The sequence below is a fragment of the Copadichromis virginalis genome, linkage group LG14 (genome assembly GCF_057382275.1).
Source record: "Copadichromis virginalis isolate Kocher_CV1m ecotype Utaka linkage group LG14, C_Virginalis_male_GT1.1, whole genome shotgun sequence".
Classification (NCBI taxonomy): Eukaryota; Metazoa; Chordata; class Actinopteri; order Cichliformes; family Cichlidae; genus Copadichromis; species Copadichromis virginalis.
Window position 1 is genome coordinate 4,235,974 of NC_140631.1, and position 10,313 is coordinate 4,246,286.

A 10,313-nucleotide genomic window follows, 5' to 3' on the forward strand; every position below is an offset into this window, starting at 1 on the left:
AGGGTACTGCCCCTTGTCGCTGTTCAACTTGTAGCCAAGCATCTCACTGATCACTGTTGCCGTATTGTAGATCAGCTTGTTAGTGTCGGTAATCGTGGTTGTAGGTATTGCCCGTAGTGCAATACCTACAATACCTAGTATGTATATATATATATATGTATATATATATATATATATATATATATATATATATATATATATATATATATTAGGGGTGCAACGATATTCGTATCGATATTGAACCGATACGAATTTTTTGTGTCCCGTTTGGATCTATAGCCATCAGAATTGTTGTCTTGAGGCCAAGAAAGATGCCAAGAGGATTTATTTTAAGTGGATCATCATATTGGTCCATTTGATTGACCTTTATTATAATTATGAATTTATTTTATTTTCAGTTGCAAACGGGACAGACATGACTGTGGGATAGGACAGGGGGAAAGAATGAAAGAAAGAGGGGGAGAGAAAGAAAGAAAACCAAAGGGGAGAAAAAAAAGAACAATACAAAATTTGTAATTTATTTTATCAACTTTCCTTCTGACGATGCTGTCTGTGTTGAGCGCTCAGTGAATCTGCATTTGACTACTCCGCCTAGGCTCGAGAGTGCAGCCTAGGCAGAGTAGTCGAACGCAGATTGACTGAGCACTCAACACAGACAGCATGGTCAGAAGGAAGAGCGCAGGGCAAGCTAGCGAGACAGAAGTGGACCTCCCCACCCTCATTCAGATCTGGCGTTTGGAATTATTTTGGTTTTCATGTGACGTATGACCCTGAAGGTAAGCGAGTCATGGACTAAAGTAAAACAGTATGTTGGATGTGCCATGCAATGCTCAATTACATGGGTGGGAGCTAGTGTGTTAGCGCAGTTAGCTCGTTAACGTGTTGGACGTCTAGCCCCTCTGTATAGGGTAGCTCGTTAACGGAGATTTGCCGTGTTGTGGTGTTAAGGTCATTTCAACGAGATTAACCTGAAAGCACTAGTGGGAACACAACGAATATGACTGCACATTTACACCGACATCATCCTAGTGCAAAGACAAAAACAACAAGCATGCTACTAACTTTAGCCGAGTCATTTAGACAGCTGTTAGCACATGATTCTCCTTATGCTGCTGAGAATATAGCCCAGAAGAAGCGGATAGTATAGCTTTTATTTTGGAAAGAGACATTTCTCTGTAATAAACTCTCTTTTCCAAAGATGAGTGATTCCTCAATCAGATACAGGGCTCGCAATATCGCTAGCCCGACGTCCCGGGGCTATCTCTGCCCTGCCTGTCGGGCTATTGTAGGAAGGAAAAATATATGTCAATGCTTTTGCATTCTTTCAGAAATGTAGCTGGGTAATTATGTCATTGGGTGAGCCACTGTCAATATGTGACATATTGAAATCGTGTTTGAATTTGCGCTTGTTTTTTTGCTTTCACTTTGCAATCGCGCGAACTGTGTATAGAGAGCGACAGCACTGATCTGTGAGTGATGATAATTTGTGCACCAATTCCTCTGACATCGTCTTATTAATTGTTAGCTTACTATGCAAACATGACAAGTGAAATCTCCCGCAGCTTAAAGATGTGAGAGGTTGATCGCGCAGAGAATCGCTGAGCTTATGTGAGTGCGGCAGGATATATATTTGACTACGATGACCTGGATGATTGAGAACCTTCACAGACAGATATATATTTTAGTTCTGCTGAGCCAAATAAGACAGGTCAGGGTGAAGAAGTGACAGCCAAAGAAAAGCTTACCACAAAACGGAGAAGTTATGACAAATCAGACTATAAGGCAAAAAGAAAGTGCAGCTTTATGGTTTCATGGACAAAAGAATTTCTGTGGCTGCAATATGACAAGCTAAAAAACAACACGCACAAGGGTTAGGGTTAAATTTAAAAACTGTACTTTTGTGTTAAAATATATATTTACAATTTTAATAAATGACAAATTAAAAAGGCATGAACATTTTTTTGTATCGAAAAAATATCGAACCGTGACACCAAAGTATCGAACCGAACCGAACCGTGAATTTTGTGTATCGTTGCACCCCTAATATATATATATATATATATATATATATATATATATGGGTGATAAGTTAGCAGCGATGCAGGTGGATGCTTCTCTGGTGTCCTGGATTGTTGATTACCTGACAGGAAGACCACAATATGTACGTCTCCCACAGTGTGTGTCTGACAAGGTGATTAGCAACACAGGGGCACCACAGGGGACTGTCCTCTCCCCCTTCCTCTTCACCCTCTACACCACAGACTTCAGCCACTGCACAGAGACCTGCCATCTTCAGAAGTTTTCTGATGACTCTGCGGTGGTTGGATGCATCAGCAGGGATGATGAGACAGAGTACCGGGCTGTGGTCGACTCCTTTGTCACGTGGTGTGAGCAGAATCATCTGCAGCTCAACGTGGCAAAGACCAAGGAACTGATCGTGGACTTCAGGAAGACCAGGAAACACTTGACCCCTGTTTCAATCCAGGGGGTCAGTGTTGACATTGTGGAGGACTATAAATACCTTGGAGTACACATTGACAATAAACTGGACTGGGCTAAAAACACCACAGCACTTTACAGGAAGGGCCAGAGTCGTCTCTATTTTTTGAGGCGACTGAGGTCCTTCAACATCTGCCAGAAAATGCTGAGGATTTTCTATGAGTCTGTTGTGGCCAGTGCGATCCTCTATGCTGTTGCATGCTGGGGGAGCAGGCTGAGGGTCGCAGATGCCAACAGACTTAATAAACTAATCCGTAAGGCCAGCAATGTTGTGGGGATGGAGCTGGACTCCCTCAAGGTGGTGTCGGAGAGGCGGATGCTGTCCAAGATAAAGACAATGTTGGATAACACCTCCCACCCACTCCATGACATGTTGGTCAGTCACAGGAGCTCGTTCAGTGAGAGACTGAGATTACCGAAAAGCACCACTGAACGACACAGGAAATCATTCCTGCCTGTGGCCATCTCCCTGTACAACGCATCCACTTAACACACTGTTTGCTGCTACAGCTACACATGTTTCTTTTCCAACTATTTATTTATAAGTGACTTATGTATGTATGTATGTATATATATGTATATATTGTACTATTCTTAGTTAGCGTATTGTCTGTCTTGTCTTAATGTTGGTTTAAAATGGAGCACTGTAGCAAAAAATAATTTCCCCCAGGTATCAATAAAGTATTCTGATTCTGATATATATATATATATATATATATATATTTTTTTTTTTTAATTAATTAATTAATTTATTTATTTATTTATGTATATATTCAGGGGCGATTCTAGGATCAGAGCTCTGGGGGTGCTGATCTCTCTCACCCAGAGAGCTGCCCAGCCAGGCAAGATAAACCTGTCTCTGTCAGTCCCTGCATCCTTAAATGTTGTCCCGAGTTCTCTCTGACTGTCACTTTGGTGCATTTAAACCCCTGTTCCTCCCTGTCCTCATCGTCTGTTGTTTTAGTCTCTGTTATCAGTCATCATAATTTTACCATCTCTGTGCAAGTCTGCAAATTTCTTTATTAAATTATAAGATTCTTAAATTCAATAAGTCTCTCTGTGCCTGGGTCCTCGTCACAAAACATGACATCACTGTTTTGTGCATTTTAACACAATTTAATCCCATATATGTGAAAGAAAAGCAAAACACTTTTTTGAAAAGTCTGTAACTACGGAGCCCCGCAGGGGACATGGGAGAAAAAAAAAAAATTAAGACGGACTTTTGGAAGATCCCGCAAAACTAACTCGGGATCTCGCAAAACTTTTGCGAGATCTCGCAAAACAAACTCGGGATCTCGCAAAACTTTTAGCCGCATTCTTCGGACGCCGGCTCGAAGCCGACCGGGAGGTCGAGGCACGATGTGCCGGAAAAGCAGTGTTCCTCCCGGCTGTAGTAGGTCTCGACCTCCCGTTAGCTTGAAGCTAACGGGAAGAATGCAGCTAAAACTTTTGCGAGATCCCGAGTTTGTTTTGCGAGATCTCGCAAAACTTTTGGAGATCCCGAGTTTGTTTTGTGAGATAAATTATAAAATACAGAAACCAACTATTTACATTTCATACATTTAAACTTTTAACTACTTAAAATTTTCAGCTTTTTCCTTTTAAACAAATTTAAAGTGAAACAACACAAAACACTGCAAACCACAACACAATAAAATATAAATTAAAATATGGAAAAAAAAAGGGGGAAAAAGAACGCCCAGATCTTTAATTAAGGGAAAGGTTGGCATTTAGAAATATTAATATCACATTCAACTGACTGCGTTTTATCTTCCCATTGCACTGATGGGTGGACAGTTCTTAGGTGCCTGTGCATGTTGTTTGTGGAGCCGGCTCTATATGACATCCTTTTCTTGTAGACTCTACACTCTGTCTTTGTTTTGTCAATAAGATTGAAATGGTTCCAGACTTTGCTTCTTTTCTTGGTGTCACTCATTTTCTTTACTGTACCTTTCCAATGTGATGGTGTTGTCTCTTGTTGCTCCCGGCTCTTTCTTTCCCTCTCCCTCCTGCTCTTGTTGTGTGCTGCTGCTGTTGCGAGTGTAACTACCGCCCCTTCAGCTCAGCGCTGAGCAGAGGGGTGCAAACGCAAGGCTCTGTTTGCCGTCTCTGCTCAGTGCAAACACAAGGGTGACTTGCAGCGTGAAGCGAAAAAAAAAGTGAAAGAGAGGGCAGGAGAAAGAAAAAAAACCCCACGGCTTCCAATAAGGAGCCGGCTCGCATCGTTCACTTCAAAGATCCGGCTCTAAGAGCCATTTCGTTCGCGACCGACCCATCACTAGTGAGTAAAATCAGGTTTTTTCTCTTTGTCAGTTTAACAGTTTTTGTTTTGCCTGTCACTGTTCCCTGTCTGTTTCCTTACCTGGTTCTTCCTGACCTTGTACTTTCTCCTCACGTTCCCCTCTTTCCTCTCTCCCTCTTTGGACTGACAATCATACACAAATAGATTGTATTCAATTAGATGAAAAATTACATTAATATGAAAAAAAAATACTATTAAGATCACTAACAAAAAGGCCTCTCTCAGTGTACTTTCAACCAAAAGGCAAATAACCAAACGACATGAACATCTAATAAAAGATATAAACATTGAAACACTGATCCAACATTACTCTTGATTGAGGGATCATTTGTTCTTACACTTTTACCTGAATGTGGCTCCTTTTTTTGAAAAAACTTCCTTATATCCATTATGAACCTGGCTGTCTCTCTGTACACAAACACACACACATACACGCACAACAGGAGTTATAAGGTTAATGGGCATTCAGTCAGCTAGTTAGTATCCATTTCAAACAGGACAGTGGTAACCAGGGGCGATTCTAGTATCAGAGCTTTGGGGGTGCTGAGCACCCAGAGAGATGCCCAGCCAGGCAAGATAAACTTTACTCATCACAATGAGACTTCTTCCCTGTCTCTGTCAGTCCCTGCATCCTTAAATGTCTCCAGTTCCCTCTGACTGTCTCTTTGGTGCATTTAAACCACTGTTCCTCCCTGTCCTCATCGTCTGTTGTCTTCGTCTCTGTTATCAGTCATCATAATTTTACCATCTCTGTGCAAGTCTGCAAATTTCTTTATTAAATCATAAGATTCATCAAGTCTCTCTGCCTGGGTCCTTGTCACAAAACATGACATTGTTTTGTACATTTTAACACAATCCCCACATTTGTGAAAGAAAATCAAAACAGTTTTTAAAAATCTGTAACAGAGCCATCAAATCTGATAAAGGTTATTTAGATGCTGCAAAAGAAGAATGGATTGGAAAAAAAAGAAAATACATATCCTAACCTTAATTACTGCGGGAGAATAATGAATGATGATCATAGTGAGTAAGAAGTAAACTGAGTGCATTTTTTGGACAGAGATTAACTTTTAATGTGTATGTATAATATAATACAGATACATAAAAATACACTTGAAAAATAGAAGAGTCCTTTAAATGTACAAATGTACAAAATATTGATAAAAAAATGATAAAACTGGAGGCAACTTTGCCTCTGGTACAATGTATACAATGTATGAAAAGATCTTTACTGCAGATACTATTATGGCTCTGCAGAATTTTTCTTTTATTTTAACCTATGTCGCCTCAGCTTGAGGTTGACAAATCACTATTGTTGGTGAATTCTCTCAAGCAGTTTAACAGTTTGTTAGTTTGTCTTTGGACTGACAATCATACACAAATAGATTGTATTCAATTAGATGAAAAATTACATTAATATGAAAAAAATACTATTAACCTCTGGGGGGTCCTAGAAAAATGCATACACTATCGGGCTTAGAGCCACAAATCGACCACGCCCTAAAAAGCGCTGTAAAAAATTTATATATTAATATTTTTTTCCACTTTAAATTAGCCAATCTTTTAGACCTACTTCTCCTTGAAATATTCATGTCAAGTTTTAATTACATTTCGCGGATTTTAACCCTTTTAATCGCAGTTTAATTACATGAGCGCACCGTTTTTTTTAGCCCCCCAAAACAAAACGAAATATTTAAAAAAAAAAACATTTGAAGTAATATTTGATTGTTATTATAATTAGGCCTTTAGATGGACTAAAGATTGGCACCAACCTTCATTTCGATCGCCTTTTTTTTTTTTTTCAGGACCAGAAAATGGTCTCCAGGCGGCAAATGCTCCTCCTCTAGGCCGAAATCAGTGCATCCTCCCGGGTTAACTCCCGACGATGACCGGGGCATGTTGCGTCGGACCCCTTTTTCCAACACACACGTCCGGTACCACGTCACAACAAATACGTCATTTCCTGTTGATTAAAAAAAAAAAAGCACCCTCAAACGGTCCTAGGGGCCGAAAATGGTCCCGCCCGATCAGCGGGCGAAGCCGCTGCTGCACGCCGGAAATGAGGCTTCGTTTCCCGCAGGTCTGTTTAAGCAGCCCGCTGTTTTCCAGCCCGGGGTCAAATGTGGAGCAAGGGCGCCACCCGGTGGACAAATAAAAAAATTACAACTCTAAGGCCAGTACTGCAAACGGAAACGGAAACATAACCGATCACGATCGATTTGACCGTAATTTTTTTGCCGTGAAAAATAGCGTTTATAATGGGTTTCAATGGGGCACAAATCGACCACTAGGACCGATAGTGTAAGTTTGTCTGTAGCTTAGCCACTGAAGCTAATTTCCGGAAGTCATACTGAAATTTTAACAGTAAATGTGACCGAACTTTTTTTTGCAGACTTTCGCTATATTCCATTCAACACAGTGCAAATGGCGTGTAAATGAACAATGAAAAATGGCACAAATCGACCCAAGACCACCCAGAGGTTAAGATCACTAATAAAAACTGTCTTCTCTCAGTGTACTTTCAAACAAAAGGCAAGTAACTGTTGAGAAATCAGTTTTACCCCGGTTCTTTTCATTCCTCGAGCGTCCAGAGATGGCACCGGACTCAGTAGTCATTTTCACAAAATCTTTATTCATCTTTATTCATCTTCATTTAAGCATGCATCTTCTAGAAGGGAAGACGAGGCCGGTGTCCCTCTGCAAAAATCTTCACCCCTTTGTCTGTGAAACACAGTTTTATAGAAGTGACCCCATCATAAAACCCCCACGGTGTGCTGCAAACTCTGTCTGTGTCTATGTGCACGAGCACATGAATGCCTACATGTGCGCGTTCCCTCGTGTCTATGCGAGTGCTCGTGTGTAACTGTGTACGCATACCTGTGTGTATGTGTGAGTGCACATGAGTGAGTGTGCGTGTGGATGTGTGTGCGTGACAGTTAAAACACTGTGGGTGTAGGTATCTCCCTAGAGGTCATAAACCCCTTTCCTTTCCAGACCATAGTTACAAATGTTGAAACCCCCACCCTAAAACATCCTCTGGGGAATTTCCACTCAGTGGGGGAGAAGCCTTCTACAATCTACTCCTAAGTTCACAACACAGTGAGGCCTTTATTACTTTAAGGGCGGTGTCTCTACTATAGTTCTACATTCTATGATAACACATTTCTAAACTCTAAAATAAGCTAAACATTCTACAAGTCCCCCTTTTTTATCTGCTCTATGGCAGATAAAACTAAACTAAATCCCTCACCATAATGTTTTCATACTGTGACTCCACATTTCCCAAAAGTGGCATCATGGTGTCTGCCTTTGTATCAGACTCTCCCACAGCACGATTGATGAGTCTTACAATCAAAGCTCTGATACAAGGCACACAACAACACCCACATGTCACTAATACTGCAATACAAAACAAACAAAGAAACCATAATTAACATAATGAAACCTTTCCATTGCCCAAAGACAGAGGTCATCCACGCTTCCAGCGGGTCATCTAATCCCAAATGCTCATACATTGCGGTGGACGTCTTTAGGCCTTCCAAAACTCGGGTCACAGAGCCGTCAGGAACTGTGTTATTTGGAATGAAAGTACAATACATATCCCCAAACATCGCGCAAACACCCCCTTTTTATCCCAGCAACATATCTAACGCCATCCGATTTTGTACTTCCATTAAAGACGTTGGACTCAACTGTTCAGCAAGCCCTTGCATTTAATGACAGAACAAAGATCAAATGTATACGAGATTGTGGACCCTTTAACGTAGTCCAACTCTATACCGCCATAATAATCAAAACACTCATCTGATTTACCTGTTTCGCTACGTTTGGTTCGCTTCACCGTGGCCTGTGATGGTGGAGTCGCTGGAATGGATTCAGGTCTGTCTCTGGGCAATTCACTTATAAGAAAAATCACAGTTACAATAACAACAGTCACACCTAACACTACCGTTTCTCTCCAATTCCCCCTCCACCAGCCTAGAGAAGTTGACATGATTTAAAGGTAGATAAAAAGCTCGTCTGTTTACATCTCTCCCTCACAGAAGGCTTCTCTGCAGAGCATCAAATCTGCATGGCAAAGTAACACACTTTAGGTGATCTTCATCCTTGGGAAAAGTGGTGTCAACTATTTCCCAGTCTCCTAGTATTTGTGCCTCACACAGAATTACAATTCCATCGCTGGACTTCCTCTGCGCTGTCGCTTTTGGAGCTTGGCACGCTCTCTCCATCCCTCAGGTTCTCATGTTCCAACGCTGCTGAAGATTTAAGGCAGAGCACGTCGTACACCTTAGCTGTCTTCCTCAGCGTCAACACTGAATCTTTCATTTTATTTAAAATCTTGCTGTGGGAAGTCTCCTCTTGATCTCCTGGAAGCTCAGTAGCACAGCTCTCTGTGTGATGTCTGCTGTGCTGAAGATGATCTCCGATCCTCCTGAAGCCTCTCTCCTGGCCTCAGCTCCCCTCTTGTGGACGATCCTCTCAGCCACTCCTTCTCGTCATGGCACCTCACGACATTTACAAATTCAAAAATGACACTCCTCTCGCCACACGGCTTTCGCCACGTGTCAACTCCCCAATGAGACATGCACAAGAATGTTGCACATTCTCTCTAAAACAATCTCCAGGGTTTCCCACTTGGAGCAGCCATACTCCAACCTGTAACCCTGTGTAAAAACATTAGTCAGCAGTTACATGTTAAGCTTGTTTAACTCCCAGCTCCACCTGGAGCCTGTAACCTGGAAGACAAATCTGTTAAATCAAACTTCACATTTGCAACCAACTATAGATCATGAGAGTGATAAAGTACTCAGCATAACAGACAAGTATCATGTGCAGGTTTTCTCCAATCATTAAATCACTATTATTACCATAATTTGTCCCAAATCATGAATCATCCCAATTTATTCCACAATTTAATCTGTGACTTTCCTTAAACAATGTCACTCCACCCGTTTTATCACTATGAGCTCAATAACCCATCTTCAACTATTCCATAAACACTGCATCCCTTATTTGTTTTTCTCATGTCACTTGTCCACTTCTGCCGAATCCTCCACAATGCACTCTTAAAGAAAACAAACATTAGCAACACACATGGATCGTGTGGTGGGCAGGCGTCGGCCATCCACATTCCAGAGGTGCCATAAAAACACCATAAAGTTAGCCATCCATAGCTGTGGAAAGAATGTTATTCACATCATCAAAGTAACCTTCACATTTTCCCAAAAACACAGTGTAACAGCATCACCAACTCATAACCTGCAGTAGAGAAACAAACATCCACCAATTGTTCTGTTAGAAATCACATCATCAAATCACATGAAGAACTGTAATGCTGTAGAAAAGAGAATGCAAATGTTAGCGCTGCGCAGGTGTGTACACACTTTCTCACAGTAACTTCTGTGAGCAACACAAGCCCATGAATAACACACCCCTGGTAGATTCACAAACACAGAAAATGGCATTTAAAAGTTAAATCATCACGCAACCTCGAATGTTGCTGTCATCTTTC